Source organism: Hibiscus syriacus, unplaced genomic scaffold (assembly GCF_006381635.1).
Source record: "Hibiscus syriacus cultivar Baekdansim isolate YM2019G1 unplaced genomic scaffold, ASM638163v2 tig00116983_pilon, whole genome shotgun sequence".
In the NCBI taxonomy this organism is placed as follows: Eukaryota; Viridiplantae; Streptophyta; class Magnoliopsida; order Malvales; family Malvaceae; genus Hibiscus; species Hibiscus syriacus.
The window spans coordinates 672,041-689,029 of NW_024063506.1; the positions used below are offsets into that span (position 1 = coordinate 672,041).

The window sequence follows — 16,989 nt, forward strand, 5'->3', positions numbered from 1 at the left end:
TAAAAATAATAATAAACTAATTTCTCATAAAGACTCCAACGTAATTACACAATTTCGATTATCCGATCAATATATAACAATCTCTTAAAGTAATTACAATTTAGAAAAAATGTAGGTATAAAAGTCAACCCTATAAGAACTCATGCGCTTCCCTTTATAAAATATTTATATATTTTTTAAAAACTATTACGTCATTTATATGTATTTTAAATTCAAAGATGAGCCTTTCTATAAGCTGGTAAATAAATTCAGACTTGGTATCTTAGTATCATATTCAGATCCGGGTCCGTACTTTAATTAGAGGATCCAGATCTAATTTAGATCCGTCGAGTCTAAAATTTTAAGATCCAGACTCTATAAAATAAATCTAGATTTATGTCAGGTCGAGTCCAAGATCCATTCCAATCCCTACTGTTATTCCTGCTCTACAGAACTAGCCGACTCAATTAATTAATATAATTTGATATTAGCATAATTACGATTCTTAGTAAATTATACCTACTTTTACTAAATTTGAAGTTGTGTATGTTTTTATCATTAACCTTTCTATTGTTTTTATTTTAATAACTTTTTTCCTCTTTTTCTTCTTAATCGTGGTTGATCTCTTTTCTTTTTATGATTAATAATAATATTAGTCTTGACGGTAATTGTCAATAATTGGTATTCATTATTTTTCTTTTGTTTTATTATAGTGTATATTTATCTTTTTCTTGTTTTTTTATTTTTAATAATTTTTCTTTTATGACAAATCTTCTTTTACCTTTATAACACATTTTTTGTTTTTATGATACTATTTCGGTTGTTTAGTCGTTATTTTCATTTATCTTTTTTTCATGATTGCAGTTGATATCGTCACGATTGATCAAAATGAGTCTCAGTTTGTTATCATGTTGACATTTTATGTTTTAGACTCTCAGATTGAATTTGGATATACGATTAGCGTTCGTGCATAGTATTTTCACGTCGCTCAATTCTGACTTCTAATTTGTCTGTGGTTTTTCAGTAGCTTCATCCTCTTTTGTGGTTCGTTCGTCGATACAATCATATTTGTTTATATATATATATATATTATTCGAGTTTATCTGGTTAGAGTTTTTTACATTTTCCTTGTATTGTGATCTTAAGCGGATAATTTTCTCTTTAGGAAAATATATTTATTATATGTTTAGTTTACTACTGTAGTATAAACCTTCATTATAATTTGATTATTTTTCTATTTCTAATAAAATTAACGATTTCTATAAAAATTATATTAAGTTTTATAGGGTATGAAATTATTAGTTAAAAACCACTAACTCCGTTAAAAATAAAATTCAATAACCAAATAAAATATGTCATGTCACCACTTAATTTTTATTTTTTATCTAAATAAATAAAAATCAATTAATAAAATAAAATAAATAATATACCAAAAGTGCTCCTCTTCTCTTTTTCCCAACCTCACTTTCACGGTGACACCACCCCTTTCCTAACCCCAACACCTCTATTTTCCCTTTCTCAACTATTTTCCCAATCTCTCTTTAGCTTCTTTTATAACAACAATGGAGAAAAATAATTGACTTTGAATGACAACCATGTCATATAACACCATTGAAGGCGACCTTGAACCTCCCAAGTCTGAATGATGCTCAAATTCCATTTCCTCATATGGGCAACGATTTCCAAAACCAAAGCCAATATTGAGCTTTGACGAAAAGGAACCAATGAACTACTTTGGATTCACTGCATTTTGTTTATCGAGGAATGCACTTGAGTCTGAGCCATCGATTTCCACTAAAGAGAAACTTTTGGCGTCTCAATAGTGACCACAACTGAACTCGGGGTCATTTTAAAATAGATGAGAGAACCACTTGATTCAACGAAACCCAAATCAAAATTCAACAAAAGAATCAAAAATAAAAACTGGGTTTTCAATTATTAGATTTTGGGTATTTTTTCCATATGCAAAGGCAGAGAGCAATATAACAAAAAAAACCTTTTGAAGGTATTCATGTCTTACATGCATGTTAGTATTTTGAGCAGATAAGAGTAAAAAGGGTTAGGTTTTAGTCCTTTTCCTGATCGGTTGAACTTCTCTCTGGAGTCGAGTCCGTCTCTGGAGTCAAAACATCGAGACTTAGGATCTTAAGGTTCTTACCTCTGTTGTGGGCGTTGGTGAGGTCTAGGGTGTTTCGAGGACATCTAATTTCCATGAGATTACCCCGACAATAACATGATGATGGGCCGAGTAGTTGCAACTATAAGACAAGGAAAAGCTTGAAGAATGATGATGGAGGGTATGTCAAGGTAATTGGCTCAGTTCAGACATTCCAACATGTATTGGTGTCATAGTTGGTAAGTTTTTTAGCTCTTAGGGGGAAGTGATATGGTGTTGGGTCTCTACCACCCCCTCACCCTGAGCTAACATGTGGAACTACCATGTTGTAAGCGATATTCTCCTAGGTTCATGAGGAACCTAAGTGTGCGGGCATCGGGACCATATGGATGGTACGATGTCTCTCTAAGATGATATCTAGGGACAGTTTGGGGCCAGTGGGCCCCATATCGCACTCATGGTTGAGGAGTGGGGTTGCCACCTAGTATTCGCTATGCCCCCGGGATCTCTCTTCCAAGAGTACTTGTGGCTTCAAAATTATATTACGGCGTGAGACTGATGTGTGGCTTGTTTGTTCAGACGTGATACTATGGGTTTGACTAATGAACAGAGGGATCATTCTTAGCCAATGTGACTTGGCTTTATGACGAGTTAATTTGAGGTATGCATCTATGTTGGGAAAGGCTGACTTGTCTGGGAGTTGTCCCATTCAAGTGTCGCATGACATAACAATAGGGCCGAGATGTTATGTCCATGACACTTGGTATCAGATCCAAAATGGTTCGGTTTTGGTAGATGATTTGATTTTCGACATTTCTATTTCACGCCAAGCGCTTCGACATGTTGAGTAGGCAATGTAGACAATGTTCATGCCAACCGCTTCAATGCGTGGAGTAGGATGATAATCTGACCATATGCCAAGCGCTCTAGCGTGTGTTGTGTAACATCCCAAAATAGGGTTTGTGATTAAAATAAAATTTTGAAAGCTTTGTGCTCAATTTTGAAATAAGTTAAAAGTTCAAGGACTTATTTAAAAATATTTTATGAATGATGGTTCAGTAAATATTTGATGAAATAAGAGAAATTGGTCTTTTCAAAGGAAATATTTTTATTTTTCCTTTATAAGGAATTAAACACGTGAAAATGAGGGAAAGAGAGAAAGAGAAGTCTGAAAACTTGCTTCGACTTCTTCCTCTCAATGTGAGCTCTTCATGTATAAGATGAGTTTGATTTTTAGCTTGTTTTCTTAAAATTAAAAGAATAGTTTTGATTGATGGAGTCTTAGGAAAGATTATGGGAATTTAAAAGGAGATAGAAAATTCAAGATAAGAAAGTTATGGAAGATTTAATATAAGGGGTGATTAAGTGAAATTATGGAAAGAAGTTAGTAAATGAGTTTTGAGGTTAAATTTGATTTGTCGAGAATAGAAATAAGAAATTTAAAGTGTTAAAACTGAATTAGGAACATGTTGATTATTTGGTATGATTCTTAAATTCAAGAATAATAGTTATATATGGGATGTTATGATTAGTTAAATTGAAATAAGTTAATTGGTGTAAGTGTGGTTAAGTTTAAAGGCATGAAAGAAGAGTAAAATAAAGAATTTAGTTGGGATGATGGTTGATTTTCGGGTGAAACCAGTAAATTCTGGATAGGGGTATCGGTACTGTTCATTCAGTATCAATACTTCAAAGGAAAAATAAGTGATTATTAAGGTATGAGTATAGATACTAGTTGAATGAGTATAGATACTAGTTGAACGAGTATAGATACTAGTTGAACGAGTATAGATACTAGTTGAACGAGTATAGATACTAGTTGAACGAGTATCGATACCATAAGACATAAATTTGTAAATGTTTCATAGGGAATCGATACCTGGGAAAGTAGTATCGATACCAAGAGTACCGATATCATAAGGTCAGTATCGGTACCCGTTTTGTTTTTGAAATAAGGATTTCGAATGTAAAAAAGGTTATCGATACCCAAGCTTGGTATCGATACCATAGCTAGGGAAGTATCGGTACCATGCATGGGGGTACCGATACTACTCAAAGTAGAAATTGTATTAAGCATTTTGATTAGCTTGAATTATTAAGGGTTGAATTATAACATTTAGAATGCTGATATATATAATATGTATGATTGTGTTGATATCGAACGAGAATAAAGTCCGGAAAAGTCAACAAGTAATAGTCATCGAGAAGAGATAAGAGATCGGTATTGACTAGTGAGGTCATGTAGTGCATACTAGTGACATATGATGTTTAATGGAAATAGGACTTGCAATGAGTCTATTTCCTATAGTAGTATGCATGAAGTCATGAGCATAAGCATGTGTTTGATATGAGTATATGTGTTATATGTGATTATATGTATTACATGATTTGTGTGAATAACATGATTTGTATGTATGCATGACTATATATCTTGATATGGTTTGTATGCGCTACATGATTTATGTAAAATACTATTATGTGATAATAGGAGAACATAAAATAAGTTATGTAATTATATGATTATAAGAGGCAAGCCATGTGACAAAATAATGTGATACATAAGAATGTAATTTAAGCTACGAATAAGTGATGAGTCATATAGATGTGTGTCTATGAGAAGACTTAAGAGAACAAAATATAAACCATAAGATAATAAATTATGAGACTCTATGAGAATAGTATATAAATTAGGGGACATGAACATAATGATAATACGAACCAATAGGATAAGCATTATAGGAAATATTATATACTTAAAGGAAACTATGATATAGGAGTTATAGAATGAAGAACTATAAAACCTTATGAGAAGGTTATAGAAGTTATGTGAAACTGAATTAAATAAATAGAGTAAACTAGTAATTAAATAATGTGAGATAAGTGATAAGGGTTATATATTATTGTATATGTTAGTATAATAAACCATGTAAACTGGTATAAGGGAAAATGAGATAAGATAAGTAGCATTTACCTATAGGATTCATATAAGATTATATGAATATATAGCATAAACTATACAAGAAAGACTTAGGTGTTATATGATTCAAGTATAAAAATGAACATAAGACATAGTCAGATGCAATTATTATGTGATTTGAGTATATGACATTACTATATGGTATATATAGGACGTATAAGATTATATGCATGTGTGATAACATGAAAAAGTGAACTAAGTTCAATGATATTGAACTATGTGAGTATAAGTATATGTGATATGTAACATATGCCAATGAGATATATGTAGATAAGTAATTTGATTACATGATCACAAGATATGAGATATGCCATGAGATATATAAAAGAAAGTTTATATGATAAGCTGTGTGATATATGAAAGTGAACCATATGTCTATATGAATATGAGAAATGATATGTAAGAGAATGCCCATGTTATGTGAAATGAGAGCTAGAGGTATAGTTGGTATGCCAAGAGTCAAGGGTTACATATGTCCTTCAGGACATATGGACAGGTTACCTATGTCCTTCAGGACATATGGACAGGTCATTCGGGATATAGATGACATCCTTCGAGACATGGATGACGTTTTTCGGGACATAGTTTTCACATGCCACTCAGTAGATTCTTATATGAGCTGTGGTGACATCATATGAGTGCACAATCTCAATGTACTCGCATATCTTTAGTTTTCACATGTGTACATGGGCTAATAAAAGAGATGATATAAAGGAACCTTGTATGATACTATGTGTTTTGTTTGTGATATGTGTGGTGTGAAGTTTTACCAAAACTTAAACACAAGATTATATGATTTAAAGGGGTTAATGATAATGATAATGACAATGATGTGATTAAGACATCGTTGATATATGTGCATGAATATAGTTGTAATATGAATTATTATATGATGTTGGTATTATGTTAATATTTGCAATGTGAATTGTTCATGCATAGTTAAAAATGTGAAAAGTTTTGATTATAAGTGTTATATAACTCACTAAGTCATAGACTTAGCGTGTGAATGTTTCACGCATAGGTTTCGACGAGATTATGGAGCGAAGAGGAACAAGACAGGTCAGATTCTCCTTTCTAAGGATTAGATTAGAAATGTATTCGAATATATGTATTTTGTTACATAGAATGTAGTTGGCATGTAGTTTAAAGATTTGAATTGTACAAGCTCTGATATGTTTTGTAAAACTAATTGATTTTAATTAATGTAGAATATTTATTTTCTTGAATTATGGGTTTAAATTTTATCCAATTTGTAAAGAAAAATATTTTAAAAGTCAATGTGACACATCGGACTCGAATCCGGGTCGGATATGGGTTGGGGTGTTACATTTAATGATATCAGAGCTAAAGTTTAGCCGATTCTAGGCTTAAACCAGAGTTAAATGAGTTTTAAAATGTGTACATGCCAACATAAAGTGAAAATTTCTGATGTGATAATGTAAGGAGCGTGTTGTATTGCTAATAGAATTAGATTGTTACGTTATAATATAAGTATGATAATGAGAGTTTCGAAAGAAGTGAGAGGTGATAGATCTGATGGTGGTAGCAATTCACCTGCCTTGGCCAGACAGGAAGAAGAGCGGACAACTCAGGAAATGATTTAGATAATCAAAGATTGTTTTCAAAAGTGAAACATGTTAGAATAATGTTAAAGGGTCTCCACTGTTCTGAAGTGGAGAAGTTAGATGAAGTAGTTCAGTTACTATGTGGAAGAGTCGAAGTATAGTGAACAGATGTTATCATGATAATGATAGAAGATTCAGTGATGTGGTTATTAGTTTAGAAAAGTTCGATAATAAACATCTCGGTGATAAGTTTATCAGATATATAAAGCCAGAGCTTATGAGTTTGAAATAGGGGAATCATAATGTGTATGGATAAGAGTGCAGTTTGATAAGTTGATTGAATAGTTGTTAAGCTAATTTAAATGAAAATGATGTATGCAAGTGGTTTGTGGAGAACTTGCGCTCAGATTAAAAGGATGTTATTGGTGTTAAAATCGTTCCCTTTTAAAAAAGTAGTCATTTGTGCTAAAGTTCTAAAGAGAGCTAAAATAATTAAGAAAACTGGTGTTTTATAGAGATTAGTACTATCAAAGAGAGATAAAGATTTTGGGTTTCAAATACAACCTTGGTTAGATTTAGTTATATTCCATGTCAAAATATCAAATCTGATGAAAGTTTGAAACACTTAAGTAGTAGGATCTGGTACTGGAAGATAAAGTAAGGAGTTAAGAATGGATATGAAGTTAAATGGTGGATTGGATTAAAAGTTCTGCTAGAAATTATGTAAGGTATTGTAGACGAAGTATTTAAAATGGATTAAGTGATGTAGATATTGTTCTGAAGGGTTTAAGAATGGATACATCGGTGATCAGTTTATAAGACAAAGGAAGTTAGAATGTTTGAGTTGAAAAAGTAAGAATGCGTGTTTAATAAGTTAAGTAAATTATTACTGAGTTAATTTCGAACGGAAAAAATATATATGAATGGTTCGATGAAAAGTTTACACTCTAGATGGGAAGTACTGATGTTGTCTAACAAAATTATATGATCGTAAGTACGTTAGAAGTAAAGTATTAGAAATGATGTCAAGCTAAGCTAACCAAGTATGATGTGGATACAAAATTGGTTGTGCATTCTAATAATGTAGATTAATATAGTCATGGAAATAAGGATCGGTATGTCTGAAAGAAGATTCGGATGGATAAAAAAGTTAAAGATAATAAAAGGGATAGTATATAAGACTGAGGTCTTGTGTAGGTAAAGTGGATTATCAAAGTTAAAAAAAAGAGGTGATAAGATTGGTAATCAACAATAAGTATAAGTGATATGAAAAGAGTATGAGAGTATGAAAAAAGATATGATCTATGTTATCAGGAGATCTTGATTGTCTGAGAGAATAATAAGATGGGAAAATGAAAAGATGGAGTTTAAAGGATTAAGTATGACAAGGGTTACATTGAGGCATAGATTATAAGTTTGATACTTAGGTAGTAAAATTTTAAATTCTTAGTGAAACGAGAAAGAATCGTTATAAGTTATGTATCAGAATTTTGTTGGAGATTAATTAGGATTTGTATAAGGAAATGGAGTAAGTTAGCACCTGTTATTATTGAAGAGGTGATTATTATTTGGAAAAATACGTAAGGTTATATGAAAAGATTGTGTATATCGTAATATAGACAAGGATTAAGGAATGAGTAAAGGTTTGGTTTATGTGCAAAACAATTAGAGAATGATGAAAAAGATCAATTGATTATGATATTGAGTAATAAGGATTGGAATTATGGTTATATAATAAGTGACATTATATAGAATTATAAAAGTAAGTCTATTAGCAGTAAACATGAAAGATTAAGTAAATGAAGCAATATGAGAACATTAGAAGATATGTTATTATCAATGTGTGTAGTGAAAATTCGAGGGCAAGTTTTCTTAAAAGGATGGGAGATTTGTAACATCCCAAAACAAGGTTAGTGATTAAAATGTAAATTTTGAAAGATTTGTGCTTAATTTCAAAATAAATTAAAAGTTCAGCGACCTATTTGGGAATATTTTATTAAGGATGGTTTAATAAATATGTGATGAAGTAAGGGTAAATTGGTCTTTTCAAAGGAAATATTTTTATTTTTCCTTTATAAGGAGTTAAACACGTGGAAATGAGGGAAAGAGAGAAAGAGAAGTCTGAAAACTTACTTCTTCTTCCTCCTCTCAATGCGAGCTCTTCATGTCTAAGGTGAGTTTGATTTTTAGTTGGTTTCATTGCAATTAAAAGAATGGTTTTGAGTGACGGAGCCTTAGGAAATATTATGGGAACTTAAAAGGAATAGAAAATTAAAGATAAGGAAGTTATGGAAGATTTAATATAAGGGGTAATTAAGTGAAATTATGGAAAGAAGTTAGTAAATAAGTTTTGAGGTTAAATTTGACTTGTCGAGAATAGAAATAAGAAATTCAAGGTGTTAGAACTGAATTAGGAACATGTTGATTATTTGGTATGACTCTTGAATTCAAGAATAATAGTTATATATGGGATGTTATGATGAGTTAAAGTGAAATAAGTTAATTTGTGTAAGTGTGGTTAAGTTTAAAGGAATGAAAGAAGAGTAAAATAAAGAATTTAGTTGGGTGATGGTTGATTTTCGGGTGAAACCAGTAAATTCTAGGCTAGGGGTATCGGTACTGTTCATTTAGTACCGATACTTCAAAGAGAAAATAAATGATTATTAAAGTATGGGTATCTATACTAGTTGAATGAGTATCGATACCATAAGGCAGAAATTTGTAAATTGTTCATGGGGTATCGATACCTAGAAAGATAGAATCGATACCAAGAGTACTGATACCATAAGGTCAGTATAAGTACCCATTTTTTTGAAATAAGGATTTCGAATGTAAAAAAGGTATCGATACCCAAGCTTGGTATCAATACCATAGCTAGGGAAGTATAGGTACAATGCATGGGGGTACCGATACTACTCAAAGTAGAAATTGTATTAAGTATTTTGATTAGCTTGAATTATTAAGGGTTGACTTATAACATTTAAAATGATGATATGTATATAACATGTATGATTGTGTAGATATCGAACGAGAATAGAGTCTGACATGTCAACAAGTAATGGTCATCAAGAATAGATAAGAGAACGATATTGACTAGTGAGGCTATGTGAGTGTATACTAGTGACATATGGTGTTTAATGGAAATAGGACTTGCGATGAGTCTATTTCCTATAGTAGTATGCATGAAGTCATGAACATAAGCATGTGTTTGATATTAGTATAGGTGCTATATGTGATTATATGTATTACATGATTTGTGTGAATGACATGATTTGTATGTATACATGACTATATATGTTGATATGTGATAACTCCGTAAAAAGACTTAAATTCTAGTCTTTTCACTTAAGTTATTGCTCATCTAAACAAAGTATGCACTACATTTTTAGTTGCATTTAGTTACATATAGGTTATGGTGGATAAGTTTTTCCTAGGCAAGATTTATTTGGCTTAATTGATGCTACTGAGGAGAAGGGTTTGTTTGAGTTGTGTTTGTGCATAAATTCTACAGAGGAAGAATATTTCAGTCGTGACAATGAAAAGTTCCAAAGGCCAATGGAGCAGATAAGAACATGATGAGCAGATTTATCTCGCCGAGGTAAGATTTATCTGAAGAAGTCTGAAGAAAATGTGGCGAAACCGCCTATGTCACATGCCAGGTGGATGACATGTTTCACGTGCAAGCAAGCCTTGAATATCTTGACAACCGCCAGCCGCCTTTCCTTTTTAAGTTTGGGAAATTAATAACAACTAATTAAGGAAACTCTAAAAGCATGCAAAGCCCTAGGAGATTCTTCTTATAATTACCAGTCGTAGCCGCAAAAAGAAGAGGGCAAGGAAGAAGAAAGAAGAGCTTTACCTTAGGCGTGAGCAAGCAACTGTAGTGCTTTCCCTCCATCTACCCCATTCTTTCTTGGTTTCCATAGCCAGACGATAGCAGAGCGGTGATCAGGCTTCAAGAGAGGGTGATCACTAAGGCAGGCGTGGTGCTGATCAGGATTTTGCGACAGAGCCCCTAGTTTTAGGAGGTTTTCTTCATTTGTTTTTAAACTCTTATTTTATTTGGGGTTGTATTAAACGGTTTAATCTTGGATAATCTTTGATAACACCATGAACGCTTTACTTGGTGTTAAACTTTGTTTTTCCTGAACAATATTTTATGTTTATGAATGGTGAATTATGTTTGCTTATGACTGTTTCGCTCATAGTTTAAATATTTTGCCTTAACACTTTAAGAGTATCGAGAGATCGCATGGGGTTTCGGTAAAACATGTCTGGGTATTGTAAGAGCATCGAGAGATAGCCTTTTGTTTAGAAAGTGATTCTTAAATTCGAGATAATTAAGAGAGATCAACGTGAGCAAATGAATGAATCCGGGATAGTGAAGTTCTAACTTGTCTACCTTAGAGATAAGGAGTGAGTTTCAAACGACTAAAAGGGATAAAGGCTAGAGTAGGTTAAGACAAGGTCTACAGTTAACGCCTAGAGGTATTGCCATAACAACCGTCTAAGAATACCTAGTAATCCTGTCGGGTAGTTTAGCGAGTCATAATAATTCATTCTGGGCTTAAAATAATTGTTGCCGAGACAATGGTTTAGCATCAGTGCTCTGTGAAACGTCTGAATATGTGAGGTTGTTTGCATTATATTTAATCTAATACTTATTTTGTTTTGTTTTATCTGTGTGCATATTTTCTTTGTCTCGACCACACTTGTTTGAAATCATTGAATCATTATTCTTAGCTCCTTAATATTAGTTCTTAGCTTTAATACTTAGTAATTTAATTTGTGGCATTAGTTCTAGGTATGGTGAAAAGATATTTCTAATTCAATCCCTGTGGAGATGATACTCACTCACTACTATATTACTTGCATCGATTGTGTATACTTGCACAGATTAGCTTGCCTTAGTATATACATTCACAAGCGATCAAGTTTTTGGTATCGTTGCTGGGATTGGCAACTAACGAAATTTCCAGCCATAACAAGTTCTTTGTGTCACTTTATAATTATTTAGTCTAACATAGTTTATTATTTTCTTTTATAGGTTTTTATTATTGCATGACCTTGAGATCTGCTGGTAAGCCTTTATAACCATTCGACCCTGAAGTTAAACAATCATTCAGACAAAGGTTGCGTGCCCAAAGAACCAGAGAACAATTGAATCAAATGTAAAACGACATAGGAGATTTAGGAGATCAAGTTTCAAGACCAAGAGCGATACGAGATCATTTGAACCCAATTCTCGATGACCTCAATCCTGGCATAGTGGTACCTGAGATACAAGCCACTCATTTTAAACTCAAACCGGTGATGTTTAATATGCTGAACTCTATCGGCCAATTTGGTGGTACACCTAATGAAGACACTAGACAACATATGCGTGTTTTCCTTGAAGTATGTGATTCATTTAGACAACAAGGAGTACATGAAGATGTACTCAAACTGAAGCTTTTTCCTTACTCTTTACATGATAGAGCAAGAGCTTGGCTAGCGAAGTTCCTTCCGGATCAATGGAGTTATGGGCAGATTTATGCAAGAGTTTCCTACTCCGATATAATCCGCCCAATATGAATACACAGCTTCGGAATGACATTGTGAGTTTTCGTAAAGGCGATGATGAATCAATGTACAAATGTTGGGATAGGTATAAAAGTTTACTTCGCAAATGTGTTAATCATGGATTTCATGATTGGACGCAAGTGGTGATGTTTTACAATGGAGTCAATGCACCAACTCGAATGATGTTAGATGCCTCAGCAAATGGCACCCTACTAGACAAATCACCCGAGGAAGCTTTTGACATCCTCGACAGGATAGCAAATAACGACTATCAATTTCCAAGTGCAAGATTGGGAACCGACAGAAAAACCTCTAGAGCAAATGAATTAGAAAGCAATGATTCGGTAGCAGCCCAACTATCTGCCATAACCAATATGTTGAAAAATTTGCAACGTCCTAATGAGGTAAGAGAAGTCAAGGCGACCAATAATGTGTGCCTATTCTGTCAAGGCAACCATCATGGGAGTGAATGACCTGAAAACCATGAGTCAACTAATTTTGTGGGAAACTACAATCGAAACAACAATAATCCCTATTCAAACACGTACAACCCTGGTTGGAGACAACACCCAAATTTTTCGTGGAATAATCAAGGGAATAGAAACAATCAAGCCACAAATTATAGGCCACAACAAAATAATTCTGACCATCAGCATATTCAGAATCAGCATCAGCAGCCTAGCAGAACAACAAAGGTATAGCTTCTTCCTCTAACACTCATTCCAATACTAACTCCTTGGAATTATCCTTGTAGGAATTCATGGCATCGACAAAAGATTTCATGGCGTATACAAAAACCTTGATGCACGAACATTCTGCAACAATAAAAAATCAAGGAAATTTGTTATAAAGTCAGGCAACACTTTTGCAAAGCTATAGTTTATCTCTCAGAGCATTGGAGAATCAAGTTGGACAGATTGCCAAGTCATTACATTCTCTCCCACACAGAAATCTCCCTAGTGATACTGAAGTCACTAAGCATCATGGGAATGAACAATGCAATGTACTTACGCTAAGGAGTGAAAACAAGTTGATCAAGATGACAAGTTTGGGGGAGAAAACTAAACAATTCTCTCCAAGGTGTAACACAACCTGATGAGGAATCTGAGAATGCTGAACAAGAGAAAGCGCATGAAGAGAAGGAAATAAGTGAAGGCTCAAAAAAGCATCAACCAGATAACAAGAAATTCATGGTCAAGGCCAATGGTTTCCCTGCACCATCAGTAGTCGATGTGAGACCTCCACCACTGTTCCCTCAACGGTAGAAGAAACATGATGATGACATCCAGTTCAAGAAATTCGTTAATGTTCTGGACCAGTTGTGTATCAATGTGCCCCTACACGAAGCCATCAAGCAAATGCCTTCCTACGCCAAGTATCTGAAGGAAATTGTTACAAAGAAAAGGAAGGTAGAACGTGTCACCACGGTAATAGAAATCTGCTCGGTAGTGAGCAAACTCCCACCAAAGCAAAAAGACCCTGGAAGCTTTGTAATACCATGTTTTATAGGTAATGATTTCATCGGACGAGCTCTCACTGACTTGGGATCAAGTGTAAACTTGATACCAAAATCGATATTCATGAAACTAGAAGGGTATCACGCCCATCCCACCTCGGTCATTCTACAGTTGGCTGATCGGTCTTATGTGCAACCCGAGGGCAGAATTGAAGACGTCATAGTAAAGGTATATAAATTCATATTTTCAATGGATTTTCTCATTCTGGATTGAGAAGTTGATGAAAACGCACCAATCATTCTGGGATGCCCATTCTTAGCCATAGGCAGAATCCCAATAGATTGTGAAAAGGGAGAATTCACCATGAGAGTTGGAAAGCAAAGTGTCACAATCAATGTATTCAACTTATGAAATACGCAGACGATCCAGAGGAATGCCAATGCATTAATAAGATTGAAGAAAAGGCAATCCTGGGATGAGGTGAATCCCTAAGGCTTGATGACTACAACAATTTGTACCATGAACCTACAACCGAAATACATAAAGCAGAAAACTTTAGCCCTAACTAAATATTTTCAGAAGACGGTTCTGACAATCATGGCCACGACAACAAAAATCTGCACACTGAACACCCTGAAAGCGATACCAAAGCAAGATATGAATGAAAGACAGAGGAACAATTGAGATTTCTTAATATGTAATATATGAAATTCAAACCTTTAGATTATGATGAAGTTAAATCTCAAGAGTCATCTTCACAACATGTACCGAAATTGGAGCTTAAGACTTTACCATCACATTTGAAATATGCTTATCTAGGAGTTGATGAAACTTTACTAGTGATAATCTCTACCAACCTAACCTCCAAACAGGAGAAGAGTTTGTTGAATGTTTTGTCACAGCACAGAAAAGCTATACGATGGACGATGGTAGACTTGAAAGGAATCAGTCCAACCATATGCATGCACAAAATTAATCTTGAAGATAGCCATAGCACCTCGATAGAACCCCAAAGACGACTAAACCCGATCATGAAGAAGGTAGTCATGAAGGAAATAATAAAATGGCTGGATGCGGGAGTGATTTATCCTATATCTGATAGTTCATGGGTTAGCCCAGTACAATGAGTGCCAAAGAAAGGTGGTGTAACCGTGGTTAAAAGCGAGCATGATGAGTTACTCACCACGAGAACAGTCACGGGCTGGCACATATGCATGGATTATAGAAGCTTAACAAAACCACAAAGAATGATCATTTTCCCCACCATTTCATCGATCAAATGTTGGATAGATTAGCGGGAAAGGTATTTTATTGCTTTCTCGATGGATACTCAGGGTATAACCAAATTGCCATAGCACCTGAAGACCAAGAGAAAACAACGTTCACATGCCCGTATGGTACCTATGCATTTAGGCGAATTCCGTTTGGACTGTGTAACGCTCCAGCTACATTCCAACGATGCATGATGGTAATCTTTTCAGATATGGTGGAAGATGGCATGGAAATATTTATGGATGACTTCTCTATTTCAGGTGATGACTTTTACCGATATCTCGGTAATTTATCCAAGGTGTTGAAACGTTGTGAAGAAGCCAACCTAGTACTGAATTGGGAAAATTGTCATTTTATGGTAACTGAAAGAATAGTGTTGGGAAACAAAATTTCATGCCATGGCATCGAAGTCGAAAAACCAGAGCTGGATGCAATTGTAAATCTTCCCCCACCTACTAATGTGCGAGGTGTACACAGTTTCCTTGGACATAAAGGATTCTATAGGCGGTTCATAAAAGAGTTTTCTCAAATCTCTAAACCCTTATATCTTTTGCTTCAACAAAATCATCAATTTGAGTTTACTAATGATTGTTTGAATGCCTTCACAGATTTGAAGAAAAAGCTTTCAGCAGTACCAATAGTTATCCCACCAGACTGGAACGAAACATTTGAGCTTATGTGCGATGCTAGTGACTATACAGTCAGAGCAGTGCTAGGGCAACGAAAAAGTAAAATTTTTCATGTTATATACTATGCAAGCCGAACACTTAATGATGCTCAAGTGAACTATACCACCACTGAAAAGGAACTCTTAGTAGTAGTATTTGCATTCGATAAGTTTAGGCCATATCTAATAGGCACTAAGGTAATTGTGCACACATATCACTCAACTATTAAAAATCTGATTAATAAAAAAGATGCAAAGCCTAGACTAATTCGGTGGATATTATTACTACAAGAATTTGATTTAGAGATCAAGGATAAAAAAGGTATAGAAAATCAAGTGGCGGACCATTTGTCTAGGCTAGATAACAAACCTGATTGTCTTGACATCACAGATATTAAAGAGGATTTCCCTGATGAGAAAATATTATTTGTCACGGCTGCACCGTGGTATGCTAACATCGTTAATTTTCTTGTTAGTGGTATTGTTCCTCTTGATTTATCTAGCCAGGGCAAACGAAAATTTCGACATGATGTGCGACATTACTACTGGGATGAACCATTTCTATTAAGCAGTGCGGAGACCAAATAATCCGAAGGTGCATTCTAGAAGAAGAGGAGCAAGATATCCTACTTCAATTCCACTCATCACCATATGGAGGGCATTTTGGTGGGATGAGAACAGCAACAAAAGTGCTTCAGTCGGGATTTTATTGGCCAACCCTATTCAAAGATACGTGTGAATTCTATAAGTCATGTGATAGATGTCAACATACAGAAAACATCTCGAATAGATGAGATGCCATGGTAAAACATTCTGGAGATCAAACTTTTCGACGTATGGGGCATAGATTTCATGGGAACTTTCCAACAGTATTCGGAGATATGTACATTCTCTTGGCAGTGGATTACGTATCAAAATAGGTTGAAGCCATTGCAACACCTAAGAACAATTCCAAAACGGTGTTGAAGTTTTTGCAAAAAAATATACTCACCCGCTTTGGAACACCACGAGCTCTCATTAACAATGAAGGGACACATTTTGATAATAAATTGATTTCCAAGGTACTAAAATGATATGGAGTACGACATAGAATTACTATGGCGTATCACCCTCAGACGAATGGACAAGCCGAAGTATCTAACCGAGAAATCAAGCAGATCCTCGAAAATGTTGTCAACCCAAGTCGAAAAGATTGGTCGACGAAGCTAGATGAAGCACTATGGGCTTGTCGCACAGCATTCAAGACACCGCTGGGAATGTCCCCGTTCAAACTAGTCTATGAAAAGGAATGTCATCTACGGTTGAACTCGAAAACAAAGCTTATTGGGCCATCAAAAAGATAAACATAGATGCTCAGCTTGCTGGAGAAAGAAGACTATTGAAACTGAACGAGA

General features: G+C 34.4%; 1 long non-coding RNA gene across 1 annotated transcript; it reads right to left on the minus strand.

Moving 5' to 3' along the window:
• Positions 1-1,469: 1,469 nt before the first annotated feature.
• Positions 1,470-14,338, minus strand: LOC120192944. Its single transcript, XR_005522818.1, has 3 exons — positions 14,327-14,338; positions 12,216-12,219; positions 1,470-1,684 (listed from the first exon to the last, which is right to left on the minus strand). It is a non-coding gene; the product is annotated as an uncharacterized LOC120192944 (long non-coding RNA).
• Positions 14,339-16,989: the final 2,651 nt, after the last annotated feature.